The 15,428-nt window shown below is 41.2% G+C and overlaps 1 protein-coding gene across 4 annotated transcripts in view; it reads left to right on the top strand.

Annotated features, from left to right (window-relative positions):
• Positions 1-15,428, top strand: part of daam1b (dishevelled associated activator of morphogenesis 1b) — a 96,530-nt gene that overhangs the window by 25,353 nt on the left and 55,749 nt on the right. For 2 of the 4 annotated variants that reach the window (XM_036581727.1, XM_036581723.1), the window contains exon 1: positions 4,845-5,170. The exons of 1 other annotated variant lie outside the window; for it this stretch is intronic. The gene's annotated coding sequence lies outside the window, so the exon portion shown is untranslated. Of the gene's footprint in view, positions 1-4,844; positions 5,171-5,294; positions 5,516-15,428 lie in introns of those variants that run through there. One more of the 4 variants, XM_036581725.1, reaches the window with a different exon arrangement.

Genomic DNA, 15,428 nt, shown 5'->3' with positions numbered 1-15,428 from the left:
TCAGCTAACGTGGCTGGAACTAACTGTTGTATAATGTGATGTCATTTTTTTATGCTGGTACATGCTCCAGCTGTGGTTGGCTGTAATAAACATGTAGCAACAAATGCTGAAATGCATTTAGAACCCTTTTGCCATTGGCAACGTACCAGAGACATTGCAAGTCTGTGTTTCTTTCCTCATCACGTACAGTGACCTCATGTCTGCTGAATCATCTCGTTCATCCAGCTGTTGTTTGAGTTAATTATGATGATTTGGTTGGTTTGTAACTCTTGATGACAGTGTGCTCTTGAGTGTGACACTAGTGCTGTTGTGAGGTGTCTCACACTGAGGCAGGGGTTGCAGATGGTCAGGTTTAGAGGCATGATGGGACGTGCTCTCACACTGGGTACAAGTACAGTTGGAGTCAAGTAGTGGAGTTTCCAAACTCAAAACCAGGGATGTTATTATCTCTTCTGTTAATTGTTCAAAGTTGCAGCTCTTCCGTTTTTGAAACACACTCTCGTGATGTTTTTTACTTGCAAAAACTGAGAACAGTGAAAACAAAAGTGTTGCAAAAACATTCCACTTTGCGTTGTGCAGCAGCCACACATGCATGAATGGCAATTTTTCTGCTGCTTCTCTTGACAGGTATGTTGCTACATGCACAAAATACACACCTGTGTTTTTCACTTATAAAAATAACTGCTGTCATTACAGAAATTCTGTTTGTCCGACTGTAGTTGCCTTTCCGGGTTATCTCATGGGAATTCAACTATGTTTTCTTAAACTGAGAATCTTTTGATCCGTAGTCTGACACGCTATTCAGTGCGCCATTTATTCAGTGGTTGTTGAATCAGGACTGCATTCATGAAAGATCTCCAAGGCCACATCCTTGCGTTATGTACTTTAAGGGAAACTGACTTCAGATCAGCCTTAAAGGCCATCCCTGCTCAGTGGCCCTGCACTGTGGATCATACTGAAGCTTGGCACCTCTTTGGGATCCTCGGTAGGCTTCAGTCATATTCTTTTTTTGGTAGTAGCAGATATATCTTATTTAAACAGTAGGCAGTATTCTTCTTCATATAGGAAAAAGCACACATGCACAATTATGCAGCGAATTTGCTGATGACCATTTCTGTGTAAAAATATCTTTGGTCAAGATGGTTTACATTGTGAATAGATTATCAGATCACCCAAACTGTATTCTCAGAGCACACTTGCTTACTACGGAGTTGGAGGTCTGTGCACAGGAGCATGGCTGTTGTTGCGTCTACTGGCTGCTCTTTTGAGAGACAGTGAAAGGGTTCATATTAAACTGATAAATTATTAACAACACTCAAGGTAAACAGAGTGAAAGAGTAGTGTGTGAAAGCTTTCCCTTACGACAGATCTGACTTGACCCAAACCTGTTCTCATTTTCCTAGAAAGTGATATCATAAAGTGTGTCATGAAAGAACATATTCTATAGTGCTCTCGATCAGTGCTTCTGAGTTACCAGATAGTGCACATTTTTGCTGGAACCTCCAGCTCCCCATACACCTTAAACAGGCTGACATCATAACAATAATACCTGTACCAGGTACTCAATATACATCTCTAAATATTTGCCCAAGCCTGACAGGACCCAGTTATTAATATCAGCCGTGGATCGGCTTCAAAATACATGTATATTTGTTTATTTTTTTATCTATACTTAATTCTTCTTCCTTACTTTTTATTACTTTTAGATTTTTTTAATCAGGCATGCTTGACTCATTCCTGGCACTGAGGACCGCAAAGTGCCTATGCGCATGATGGTTGCGAGAGGAACAAAACAGCAAATCAATTTAGGAGAGTACTACAGCTATTGAAACCATCGTTTTAATGAAGGTGTGCACACCGCAGCTGGCATTCAGTGCCGACGTGCGCCACCAGTCAGTGGCCACCAGCACTTACTTAGAACTGCTTCTCTTTTACCACATTAAATTCAGAACCACACCACAAAAAGCCACAGTAGGTGAACTTGTACCATGTTAAATCTAGAACCACACCACAAAAAGCCACAGTAGGTGAACTTGTACCATGTTAAATCTAGAACCACACCACAAAAAGCCACAGTAGGTGACCTTGTACCATGTTAAATCTAGAACCACACCACAAAAAGCCACTGTAGGTGACCTTGTACCATGTTAAATCTAGAACCACACCACAAAAAGCCACTGTAGGTGACCTTGTACCATGTTAAATCTAGAACCACACCACAAAAGCCACAGTAGCTGACATGGCTTTCACACAGAGAAAAGCCATCAATCTAAAATCTAAAATCTAATTTGTGGTCTACAAATGCTAATCATCTATAACCTCAGTTAACCTTACTAGCCTTGTAAAACTCATTTATCCACTTTGTACATTTTAGCTGGAAGACAGCAAGATGTGAAGAGTTAGTTAGTTGATAAACATGATGAATTCCAAAGTTTATTACATTAAATGTTAGAGAGCTCATTTTGACTCATCTTTATGTAATTAATAAGGAATTTCAGGTTTTATATGGTCTACAGTTGGTGGGCGTCAGGTTTGAACAGGATTGTGTTGGGCGGCAGTCAGTGTTGTTTGTAGCAGAATGTTCTTGGGCTATAATTGGAGTTGGTTAAAAATTCTGAGTGTGATTCAGCTCTAACACCGTGTTTTTGAAGTGTTCTGTGTTGTTAAAGTTGGTTCAAGTGTGTTGTGTTGTGTGTGCTAATGCTTGTGCTTGTCTATACCTGTTGTGGGCTGTTGTAGCTGCTCGCCTCAGTGCTGCTACATGCTATGTGCATAGTCAAATGATTGACAGATGTCACAGTACATAGCATCTTAACATCCCAGGGTGCCCTATCAGCACATCGGTAGGAGGGGGTCCACAGAGGGTGGAGAGGTAAGGGGATGGTCTAGACGAGCTTTCAGCACACACTGCAGGAGGGTGGCTTGGCTGTTTTGTCCCCTGCTTGCTGCAGGGGTTGCAGACAAGGTTAGTGTGTCTGCAGCTGCCATGTTGCCTCTGGTAAAAGCCTGTTCGGCACTCTGACAAAAGAGATTATGCCTCATTTGATCAGATTTTGCCAGGTCCCTTTCTTTAATTTAGTAATCCAGTTTTCTGCTAGAAAACCCATTCTGCTTACAGCCCTGGGGAAAACTTTAATTTTAAAATTTGTGCTTATGAGGGAGAGGAAAATACAAATTTACAGTGGCAGGTAGGGAAGGGTGCATTAAACAGGCAGAGTAAAGTGCACAGTCAGTTTATTACAGATGAACAATAAAAGAGCGCTTATGTGTGGTGCTGGCTGTTCTCCTAATCTGGATCAGTGGTAGAAGGAAACACTAATATTCTCTGAACCCCACTAAGCAGGCTGCATGTTAGCTGTGATTGGGCAGGACAGAGAAATGAAAAACAGATTGTGAGGCGAAACTTAGAGCCTCTATAGAAGTGTGAGCGCTTGTCTGGAACCTTATGTGCTTTAAACTGTTGTGCTGAAGGACGTTTTTGTCAGGTCTTGTTCTTGTTCAGAATGTGACCTGAAATTGCCCTCTGAAAGCTTGCTGAAATGCTGAAGAAGGACTGATGATGGCTACACAGTAGATACTGCCTCTTGTTCACACATGAATGCATACTCTGCCTTTCAGAAGTTTGGGGACACCTACCTTTTCCATGTGTTTATTATCTTTATTTATAGAGTGCTTTTCATACTGATGGCAGCTCAAAGTGCTTTACAAACAGGTGATGTGATGACACAGATCAAATTAAATCATGCTTTCTTTGTCAGTTTCTAGTTAACATATTAAAGAAAACAGTTTTACATGGATATATTTGTGTAACAGTACTAGCATTGGAACAATGCCAAAATCCACACACTTTATCCCCTCGTTGTAATGTCAGTTTTTTTTCAGGTTTTTAAACCACCTTTGGGCAAAGTTGTAATATGCACTTTTAAGAATTGTTTGGATAAGAAAACTGTCAAATCATTGTCTCGGCAAAACCTGTTCTTCACAACAAGCACGACTATTTAATGCGCATGAATCTGAGTGCTGCAAAATGGCCAAAGTCATAGCTGTTGGGCTGTTGCAGTTACTCAATCAAAATCAATTACGTGGTGAGAAGAAAAAATACTAGAATGAACATTTTTAATGAGTCAGCTTAGTGAGTTTATATGCAGTTAGAATGAGAAAACGAGGAATTCGCAGGTCATTATAAAACCATGTTTAACAAATTGTTCACAAGGGGGTGCTATTAGCTCTTTTTGTGTGCATCACACCAGCAGGATCTCACAAACACGCAAGTTTGTAGTTACAAATTGCATGTATATGTGTGTATATATGAATGAATGTGAAGTAGAGCATAACATTGAAAATCCCTTAGGTGTACTAGTGGAAATTAGCATTGACTTAGTGGTGGTATTAAGGGTACCAATAAAATGAAGATTTCTGCATTAAATACTGCTATACAATGATTTGCACAGCTGTGATGAGTTTTAAAGAGCATTAAATGTATTTTGCTACTACCTGCACAGCTGTTATGTGTTTTTTTTCCATATGTAATTTAAAAGTAACGGAGAAAATTCAATTTTCAAAAGAAGGCAAGGTGTCTCCAAACTTGATTAGTAGTGTACACACATGCTTCAATACCCTCTCGCTTTTAGGAAGGGTGTCTCACGTCCTTTACCAACTGAGCCGAAAGCACAGACCCGCAGCAGGGAGAAGATTCAAAAGAGTAAAGGAGAGAGAGGAGCAGTGGGCGGCAGCTACATTCAGCCTGCATCCTATGAGGGACCTGGGTGTTGAAAAGAGGGCGTGGCCTGCCGATAGTAACATCTGTGTGTGTGTGTTCTGAGAGGCTGAGAGAGAGAGAGAGAGAGAGACACAGGGGGGAAGGAGGATGGAAGGGCGTTTGTTTGAGACAGGCTGTGAGAGAGCAGGGAGGGGCTGAGCGCGAGTGCCGGTAGAGTAAAGAGGAATCAGCCCTCTGCTTTTCATTTCCAGCGGCTTTCGGAACCTTGAGCCTGACATTTCTGGAAACACTGTGGATTTGCTTTGTAGTGTCATTAAGAGCTGGACCGAATACAGTTTTCAAGCCGCTGTCGTTGCTTTCTGTGTTCTCTTTTCATTTGGCTGTGGAGCTGATCATGTTAACACTCCTGGGATACACACAGCGGACAGAGGCCAATCAGAGGTGGAGAGGGTAAGAGAACGCTAGAGAACCTGAAGGGCTGGGTGACATGACAGCGGAGGGATTTTCTCAGTGCTATTACAGTAGACAGTTGCCTCTGGTTTGGAATGCATGTTGTTCTTTTTATCTGCTTAGGAGCAGCTGGGCTTGATTGGCTGTTAACCCCTGAATGACACACGTGTGCTGGGTTGAGGTGTCGGTCTCTGTGGTAATGCTGGAGGGGGTTGATGGAGTAATACACCGACTCCATTGGCTCATCTGTGTGCTATAATGAAAACCGGCAACGTGGATATGATGAGTCTGATGAAATTCACCCCTCCTCCCCTTATATGAGCTGTGTATTGGCTCCCCAGAGAGGTGTGTGTGTGTGTGTGTGTGTGCAGGAAGGGGCTGCAGACATCCATTTTAGTGAGTAGGGGGGTGGACTAGAGGAGATAAGGAGGTCAATAGGAATGGACCTTGAAAATGGAACGTCCACTTTTTACAGCTCACTCAGTCTTATCTGTTTTTCCATCACACTGTCACCCGCCATATAGTCTTTACCTCACGTCCACTCTGTGTTATCTCTCCTCTTTATTCTCTCTTTCTGCTCTTTGCTCTTTTTTTGTACTCTGAGCTGGGCCTGGCTGTGTAGCTCATTTATATGCTCATGCCTTCGTGCCTTTGCATCTTTTTGGGTTGTTGCACAACTATGTTTTAGGGATGCACTGGGAATTGTGTCCATACATATGCTGATATATAAACATTTATAAAATGAAGAAACAGGTTTTATTTCTACCAGGATTGGCTTTGCAGAGGAATGCAGTGATTGTTTTTTGAGGGTTACAAATGAAGTGAAATGAATAAAAGGCAGACATTCTAGCCTAGTGTGTCTTAAACATATTGCTCTTACGAGTATGATAAATATGTCATCAAATATCGGTTTGCAATGTCTGTCAACTCTAAATGTCTGTCTAATGCTGATCATGTTTTTAAGCAATATCTGCCTCTACTAGTAAGACCCCTACTGTGTTAATTTCCACATCATTGTTGTATTAAACTCTGCCTGAAAAGCTCAACATCAAATGATATGAATGATAGTTCATGTCTTTTCATTTGACCCTGCCCTTACAACATATCTACAGCATTGCTTCATTGATTTGCTCAATAGCAATCAATATGTCACTTAAGCGCATTTCAGCTATACAGAGCTAAGTCACCGGCTGTTAATAAGGGGTTCAAATAACTGTCACTGTTAAATGTTTTTTGCAGGTCATTGGCAGGTGTTAGTAGAAATCTAAGCTGACCTGTCACTCACTCCACAGGCCTTCAGCTCATTAGCTGGTGTTTTATCAGAGGGTGTGGCTCTCTCGATGGATGACAGGAATTCTCACATCTTCTCTTCACCGGTTATAAAAGTCATGACACACAGTCGTTTGATGCGTCTAAAGGCAGGACTGTGTTTTGTCTATCATACAGCACATAAACATGAGCACTTTGATTCGATGATCTGCGGATTACTCTGAAAAAAGGTTGAGCCCCGATTGCTGGAGCAAGTGATGGTTGCTATGGCAACTGCAGCAGAGGGGAGGGATGGCCAGATTCTTCGGTGCAACATTTTAATGCTGTCATTCGGCAGAGTGCTGCATGCTGGTCTCTGATGTAGAATCGTAATCAAAGGGACACTTACTCTGTCGCCTGGTTCCTGTGATGGGTCTACAGTTAGATCAGTAAAGAATATCATTATAAACGAATCATGTGCTGCCTTTCATCTTGAACGTGCTGGAGAATGGGTGAAGGTGAGCTCTGTGTTTTGTATAAACAGGTATTAGCGTCTGTATATTTCACAGTGCATATACGAACCCCTTTTTATCTTTTTGGAGCAGTGAAAGTGACCTGATTAGACTCTAGGTCTAGACTGTGTATGTGCTTAAAACTCCTGCTGTCCTCAGCTGATCGCTAGGATTAGCATCTGTAGAGGCCACAGAGTCCACTCACTTCCCATAGCTCAGGCCACTATCTCCTATCTCTGCACAGTCCCCCAGTCCAACGGCCCATTCCCAGCACGTCATATTAATCTGTGGTGTCTGAATTGTATAGCGTATAATATAATGTATAATAGTATAATGAGTGAATACCAGGGATGAAACAATACAACATACACAGATCAGCCATAATATTTAAACCACCTTCTTGTTTCTGCCCTCATTGTCCATTTTATCAGCTCCACTTACTATATAGGTGCACTTTGTAGTTCTAAAATTACAGACTGTAGTCCATCTGTTTCTCTGCATACTTTGTTAGCCCCCTTTCACCTTGTTCTTCGTGGTCAGGACCCCCACAGGACCACCACGGAGCAGGTATTATTTGGGTTGGAGCTCATTCTCAGCACTGCAGTGACACAGACGTGGTGGTGTGTTAGTGTGTGTTGCGCTGGTACAAGAGGATCAGACAGAATTTTTGTCTGTACACTGTATCAACTCACTGTCTACTCATTTAACTTGTTAGACACATTTAACTTGTTGGGCAACCTTGTAGATGTAAAGTCAGAGACAGTAGCTCATCTGTTGCTGCACAGCTTCCGTCAGGCATCCTCTAGTCCTTCATCAATGGTCATAGGATGCTGTTGGCTGGATGTTCTTGGTTGTTGGACTATTCTCAGTCCAGCAGTGACACCGAGGTGTTTAAAAGCTCCAAGAACAGGATGAAAGGGGCTAACAAAGTATGCAGAGAAACAGATGGACTACAGTCTGTAATTTTAGAACTACAAAGTGCACCTATATAGTAAGTGGAGCTGATAAAATGGACAATGAGCGTAGAAACAAGGGGGTAGTTCTAATGACTGATCAGTGTATGTAACTGTATTAAATTGTATCAGACTGTCAGATTGTGTCTTACTGCATTGTTGTATCTAGTATTTTAGCTTGTGGCTAGTGTTTTAGCTTGGTGTAACATTAGCTTGTGGCTAGAGCGTTAGATCAGGGCGCTATTAAGCAAAGCTTTCGCTTCAAATATTGTACTTCTATTATGTTGTGCTCAAAAACACTAACAGGTACTAACAGCCTTGTTGCACTCAGTCAGACTTTGTTTCACAGTGGAGTGTATGAGTGGAAGAGGAGATGTGTTTGGGTGGCTTGGTGTGGCCTGTGCAAACGTTGAGTTGGGGGATGGGGTCTCATTGTCTGCAGAACACGTTTGACAAGCCATCTGTGTGGAAGAACAGCTCTTCGACCTCTTTATCTTTTTTTCCCCCCCCTCCTCTTCTGTTTTTCTCTCCAAGTTGCTGAAGACAGGAGGGAGTGTGGAATTTGAACCCCTCCGTGGGTTCACTTCGGGGCTGGTTGTGTTTGGATCGTGCCGCAGCCCTTGTTGTGGAGCTTTTGCCGGTCGGCTTGGTGGTTTGTGAGGTTATTATAACATGAGTGGGACACCCAACGGCTAGCCATCGAACTACCACCGCCCTCGTGATTAATGGGGGACTTTTCTCATAATAGCTGTGTTACTCAACACCTCCCTTGAAAAGCATAGACTCTGTCCCATTCTTTAGAGTTGCCTGCTAGTAACCATGCTGGGCGGAGCTACTAATGGCTCCCCAGTGGCCTGCTATAGTCTGTTGATTCAAGAAAGTTATTTTAGGCCTTCCCAGTGTCGGAGCTCTTATCAACGTGTGAAATGGTTTTGGTTGCTGTTTGTGAATTACGGGCTGCAGCACATGTGGGACACATGGAAGGTGGGTTCTGGGTGAAAGGCCTGTAATCAGAGAGAACTAGAGAGTAATCAGAGAGAACCTAGTCACTCCCAGAAGCTCCCGGAGCACACTGGCTTATGACCTTCATGCCTCAGAAACACTGTGATCTGCAGTCCCAGCATCCACATGCACGTGCATGTAACTCTTTTAAGCTTCTACATACATGCTCTAACAAAGTTGTCTATATGCATCCAATGTTAATCTCCTCATACTGTAACAGCAAAGTTATCAAAAAGCACATCATAACAAGAATGTCCCATTATTCACCATAATCCTTTACTGTCCAGACTCCACTGCATGCTGGAGACACGCTTGGTAAATACAGGTGTGTTTGTTCAGCAGGAGGTAGAAAGATGTACAAGGTGTCTAGCTTACAGAGAAACATAGCTAAATGGAGTTACTTCCTTGAGAGAATTTTCAAGGAAGAATGGCAGCTTTTTTCCCCTTTTTGCATAGCAACTGTGAGACTGCACTTGTTTTTACTTGTTGTGCTTTACCTGTCATTGGTCTTTATTTGAGATATAGATATGCTCAGTTTGATATCTATTGTTTCTTCTAGGTTACCTTTAAGCATAATATATTATGAAAGTTTAGCAGATGATTAATTGCCATATAAATAATTGCAATTAACAATTTGTCACCAGCTAGGCTGATTAGTGGTCTTGCTTACTAGCTGTTGATTACTTAGTAGCTCCCAAATGAGGACAGACATAAGCTGAGCTCGAATAAACAAACATTGCCCATCGCTGCTCTCTAGGGTTTAGCAGCAAACAGAGCCCATTTAAAGATCCCATGTACTACATTTTTCCTGTACATTTTTCCTGTACTTTTTTATTTTTGAGGTCCACTTATAACATTTGTGTGGTTTTATGTACCAAAAATGCTCATTCACTTTTTTTAATGACCATATTCCAACCTCTCTTTATCCCTTAGAATCAAACAGGCTGGTTTTGTTGCTGTGCTATAAGGCTGATATATTTAATTGAGCTCAGTTCTGATTGGCTGCTCTGCCCCACGCCTCATTCGAAAAGCACTCCGGAGAATATCTATAGAAATGGCTGGGGCTGAAATGGTATAAGCTGAATGGGTGGATAGATATAAATGAATTAGTTGTTGTGATCACAGAAACAGTGAATACAGAACGGGCTGTTTTTGCCGCATGGTTTCCATGCATAGACTGGGTAGTGAATAGTATGTATTGAAACTTTGACAATGGTCACAATAAATAACTGCAGTAAGCTCAAATAAGTGTGATCAAGTGATAATGCAGTAATTGTAACAGACCTAATAACTTCCTTTCCACCACTGTACAGTGTATGTCATGATTCTCATTAACTGTTGTTTTATCATTACTGTTTTACTCTAATACTTTACTGTATTGAGGCAGCAGCACATGGCCAGAAGCTCTTCAGCTGTATGTAGAATAGGGCATGAAATCAAACTGCTGTACTTGCCTAAAGAGCTTGGTGATCCTTCACTCCTACTGCAGTAAAAGGCGAAGCTAAGGACTCTCCTTCCATTTACTCATCCATCGTCATAGCTGCTCGCTAGACTTTGTTAGCCAGAAGCAATGCTATGGTTCATGATGCATTGAATATTTTACTAGTGTTTTGTCTGGCAGCTTTACAATGATGTACAAAGCCTTATGTTTTTTTTGCTTGTAATTCTGGAGGCCTCAGTGACAGTGCTGTTCCAGGGAAGTTCCGTCCTGATAGTGATAATGGGTTTTGACTATGTGAATCATTTGATAAAGGCATTACTGGTTATGTACTGTGTTGCAGTGACTCATGAGTATCCGTTTATTCACATCCCTGTGCTGCTTCCTGTTTTAGCATACAGCCTCCGTTTCAACAAGAGATTTCCACCTCCCAGCAGAACCCGGTTCTCCTTAATGTGCAACATGTCATGCTGACATGTGGACGCAATATTAGATTTGCAATTACTTCTATTTCTGTTTTATGTTTCTATTTTTAAACATTTATCCTCAGTTAGAAAACTGAAGATTAACAGTTATTTATAAAAAGAAGCCTGAATATGCCTGAATGAATGGCAGTTAAATCTGGCAGAACTCCTGCTGTCCAATGTAGCTGACCACAACAGAGAAGTTTTGTTCATTTTTAGAGTTCACAAGTAAGTCATACTGTGTCCACAACCACATCAACAAGTAGGGCTGACCCATTTGGGGAAAATATCTAATTGTGATTTACAATTTAAATGTGATTACTGTCTGTAAATTAAGCTTCAGGCCTTTTTTCAGCAAGAAGACCAGCACATTTAATTATTTGGACTTGAGGTTTAAAGGCTGAATATAGTGTGTCTGACTGCCACGTCATAAGCTGTGTGTTATTACATTAAATTTGCCCATTTAAACTTGGCATCGTTGAGTAATGTAGGATATTAAAATCGCAGCTCTAAACTCAGTAATGGTGGTGCAAAAGACTGAACATGTATTATTGAAGGTGCATTATTATGCACGTAATATTTTTGAATTACTGTTTACACCAACATCCCCTTTAGGACTGGTCATTTTTAATTGATTAAATGTTTTGTTTAATCTTATCCAAAAAAGTTCTATTCAGTATATTGGATTGTTGCATCAATCATTTTAACTTTGTTTATTTCTCTCTTCCTTTCAGCAGCTTGTATTTGGAAGCTATTCAATTCAGCGCCTTCAAGTGGCCTTTGTCTTTTAAAAGGTACAAGAGAGTGCGACAAGGAAAAGGGATTACAAAAGGGCGAGATAGAGAGAGTGCAGTTAGTATGTGTGTATGGATTTATGTGGGCATTGCTGGGAGTCTCTCAGCTGTCACACTGGATAAAGTCAGATCAAAGCTCGTACAGTCTCTGTACTGACACAAGGCCCAAGCGTGAGGTTCACCGCTGTGTGCCTGGTTTTCAGCTCTGCTGTCTTCTGTTTCTTCCTCCACCTGGATGACCTGACAGACTAGAAGGACACTGAGACTTAATCTCCAGTCCAGCAGCATACGCTAAATATCAGGTTTAGAATGACATGTGTAAACTCAAAGGTTGAATTACAAGCTTATAATGCGGTGCGTAAGATGAACTTGTGAAGAGGTGAAAGCTGGGATTGAGTTATAAATCCGCTGGCTCACTATCCCTTTAGCTTTTAATACTATTTGAATTTTAAAAATTCCTCTTTGCATCATCCGTGCACTTGCAAATCACAGCTAGTGCTTCATTCAAATGGGTGGGTCACTGTGAACCTTGACACACATTTGACCTTCGGGGAGTGTGGTGGGCTTCACAACTATGGAAAGCTTTGAAGATTTATATAGTAAAAAGAAATGTGCAAAATCAGTAGTGTGAATGTAGGGAATGGAGTAAGGGACCTCGAAGAGATGATGCGACTGCAATTTACATCATTTGCAGATTAAAAAAATGATTTGTTGTCAATAAAGAGACAAAGAAAACCTCCCCAGGGAATAATAACAGGTATTTCATTCATCCCATCTGAGGAGTGTAGATGGTTACATTCTGTTATAGAACATTTATGAAAGACTATATTCAGCTAGTTAGAGTGTTTGGTTTCAAAAGATGTTTGAGCCATGGGTACTAAGATATGGAAGAAAGAGGGTTTGTGGTAGAACCCAGCTGGCTATTTGTGGAATGTGTCATGTCAGGGCACGCCTGTGGGGGGTGGGGGGATTAAGGCCTAACCAGGGCCAGAGGTGAGTGAGAGGAAAAGTGGGGACAATCCCAGCTTAAAACAGTTACTGTACCAGAGCAAAAACAGTAGAACTTACAGTGATGTTTCGCTCATCTTGACAATAGACTTCATATGAATTCCTAGTCCTGCTTCAAAGTTTAATTACGCCTAAGACAGATAATTGGAATCATCTGAAAATGTGCTTTTCAAGAGGCTAGCAGATGTATCCAGCTGCTAATATCTTCACTAAACTGTAAAAGAAAATGGGATCTCTAGTCCAGTGTTAATGTAAAATACTGCTGGCCTGCGTCCTTTTTGTCTTTGACTGTTACCTGAAGTTTAAAGGATATGAACTATGGATGTAAATGATTAAACGCTAACGGGCAAATAAACTGTTGTTCAAACAAATGTTTGAACATTTCTAAAAAACAACAGTTCCTATATGAATAAGGGGAATATGAGCTCATTCCATGTATATTTGAAACATGTGGTGTATTTGTGCACCAGCTGATGCTTGTAATAGTTGATCTGGGTTGCAGGAAGTTCTTCATTGCGCCTGAACTTCTAAGAAGTATGTGATGAGGGGAGAGGAGAGTCAGTGGAGCGCACATAGCCAATATTCTACCCCTGTGCTCGCTCCATAAATTTGCTCCCATGTTCATTTGGTTTGGGAAATTTAATACAAAGGAGTATGCATTAGAAAATGTCAACAGCTCTCAGAGGATGGAGGAGAATTTATTCCTTTTAGAAATGCTGGGCGGTTGCGCTTGAACACAGTGGTTCTCAGTTCTAGCCCTGACTCCTTCACTGCAAAGTGTTTTTTTCCTCTCGTACTACACCTGATCCACCTAGTGAAGAGACTGGTTATTGTCTAGGGAAATTAATCAGGTGCATTAGACTGTGCAGAGTCTCCCTCAGGAATAAGCTGGTGGAAGTTTTGGTTGAGAAAGTCAAGGATGTGCTAAAATAAACATTTTATTTATACATCCATATGAGGGTAGCTGCTTTTGCAGTTGTACTCCAATGGTTTCAGGCCAGTGGAACACATGCGCAGCAGGACAGTGTGAGTGTGCCATGTAAACAAAGTCCTTGTAGGATATTTGAGCATTATGAATGTTCCCATTTATATTTCAACCAGTGGCAGGTCTCCGCATTTATAAAGTCTCTGATGTAAACAGCAACTGTTTGTGCTGCTTGTATGTGTCGCCATGCATATTACAGTTCAGGAAGGGATACCGTTGCCAGTATAGGAATTAACCATTGGTAACTGGTTATACCATAAGCCAAAACACACTGCGAAATCATCAGAAACAAAAGGAAGCAAGTTTGTTTTAGCCAAAAGCTTTAAATATAACAGCCCAATGCAATTGTATCCCTAATTTATTGGAAACCCACATACAATGACTGAAATATTGATTAGCCTAAAACTTGCTAAGAAAAAACAAAACAAGTGTTGGCGCATGTGCAGAATGCCACAGGCTTGAACCTGCTGGAGTGAAACTGCTGGCGTGAAACTGTGGCTCTGCGGCTCTGCAGACAGATATTGTTGAATTCATGTGAGGTTCCTTTGTGTGAGCACCTTCCATCTCTGCCAATCTGCTGTGATGGCTGCTGTTACTCTGCAATGAATATTTCTAAGTTAATGTTTTACAAAGAGCATTTCCATGTGAATTTCCATACCATGTTTTAGACTGGAGCAGTCATGAATGTGCTGTAAGCATAAAATATAATTCTTCTATGAAACAATATTACTTTTTAAATATTTTTGTATTTTATTACCTAGATTGTTCAGCCGTACAGAAGCATCATGCAGAAGTAGTTCATTTGCTTATGATCATTTAGTGCAAAGCAGTCATCTCACAATTGATGTTGTTTACTGTTCTGGGAACACAGAGGACCTAAGGCAGTGTTTATCAGCAAGTCAGAATTACCATATGGAACGTGTATGACAGGCTCTCTAGCCTTTATTCCAGAAAGCTGGCTGTTCCATTCCGTGAGGCCTTCATGGAATGAGTTATACATTAGCATGCTTATCTTGGCAAATGTGCGTCTTCCCCTGCAACATCAGTATCTCTCCAAGGACACTTTTCTGTGTCACTCTGTTTCGAGATTTGTGAGATTTGGGTAAGTGACAGGTATCTGTGTTTCTGTGGTTTGATGATTCTGATATTTGCAAGGGCTGCTTTCTCTTTGGCTTAATGTCTCTGCACTGTTGACCAACATCATAGGTAGAGTGCTCCACTGAGTCTATTAGGCTGTTGTGTAAGTTGATTTATATGAGTGTGTTTAACCATGCTGTAGTAAGAATCGCTCCTGTGAGAGGGAGAATCAGGGTCAAGTTATGGCTTTGATGGATGTGTTTCTTGTTGTAATTTTTGCCCCACAGCAAAACTGCTGTTAAATCTGCACTTAACATTTTGTTGTCAGTTGATTTCTGTCCTTGCGGAACTGGGCGGTTGGGCAACAAATAGCTGCTGTAGAGAAAAACGCGTTAGCCGTTATCACATACTACACACATGTAACGAAGCTACAGAACTGATGCACAAAATCTCTGCATATATACTGCATACAAGGTTGACACATATAAAACATAATGTCGATACCTGATAAAAAGTGTCTGTCTACAGTGATGTCAGTGACTTGATGATCATTCTGTGGTGCCATGTGTGATTTCTCATCATTTTGTTTAGCCTAATTATACACAAAATATTTTGTGTATATATATATCTGTTTTCCAGCGTTCAGGCATTTATGTTTGCGTCTGGGTGTGTGGAGGCACGATTGGTCTGGAGGCTGTTCCAGCGTGTCCTAGGGATTGCGTGGACATAATTTACACCAGTAGTGCAGTTACCCACTTTAAAAGCATGCCTTCAAAG

The sequence above is a fragment of the Colossoma macropomum genome, unplaced genomic scaffold (assembly GCF_904425465.1).
Source record: "Colossoma macropomum unplaced genomic scaffold, Colossoma_macropomum, whole genome shotgun sequence".
NCBI lineage: Eukaryota > Metazoa > Chordata > Actinopteri > Characiformes > Serrasalmidae > Colossoma > Colossoma macropomum.
The sequence above is the reverse complement of the archived record's forward strand: the minus strand, read 5'-3'. Positions and strand labels throughout refer to the sequence as shown.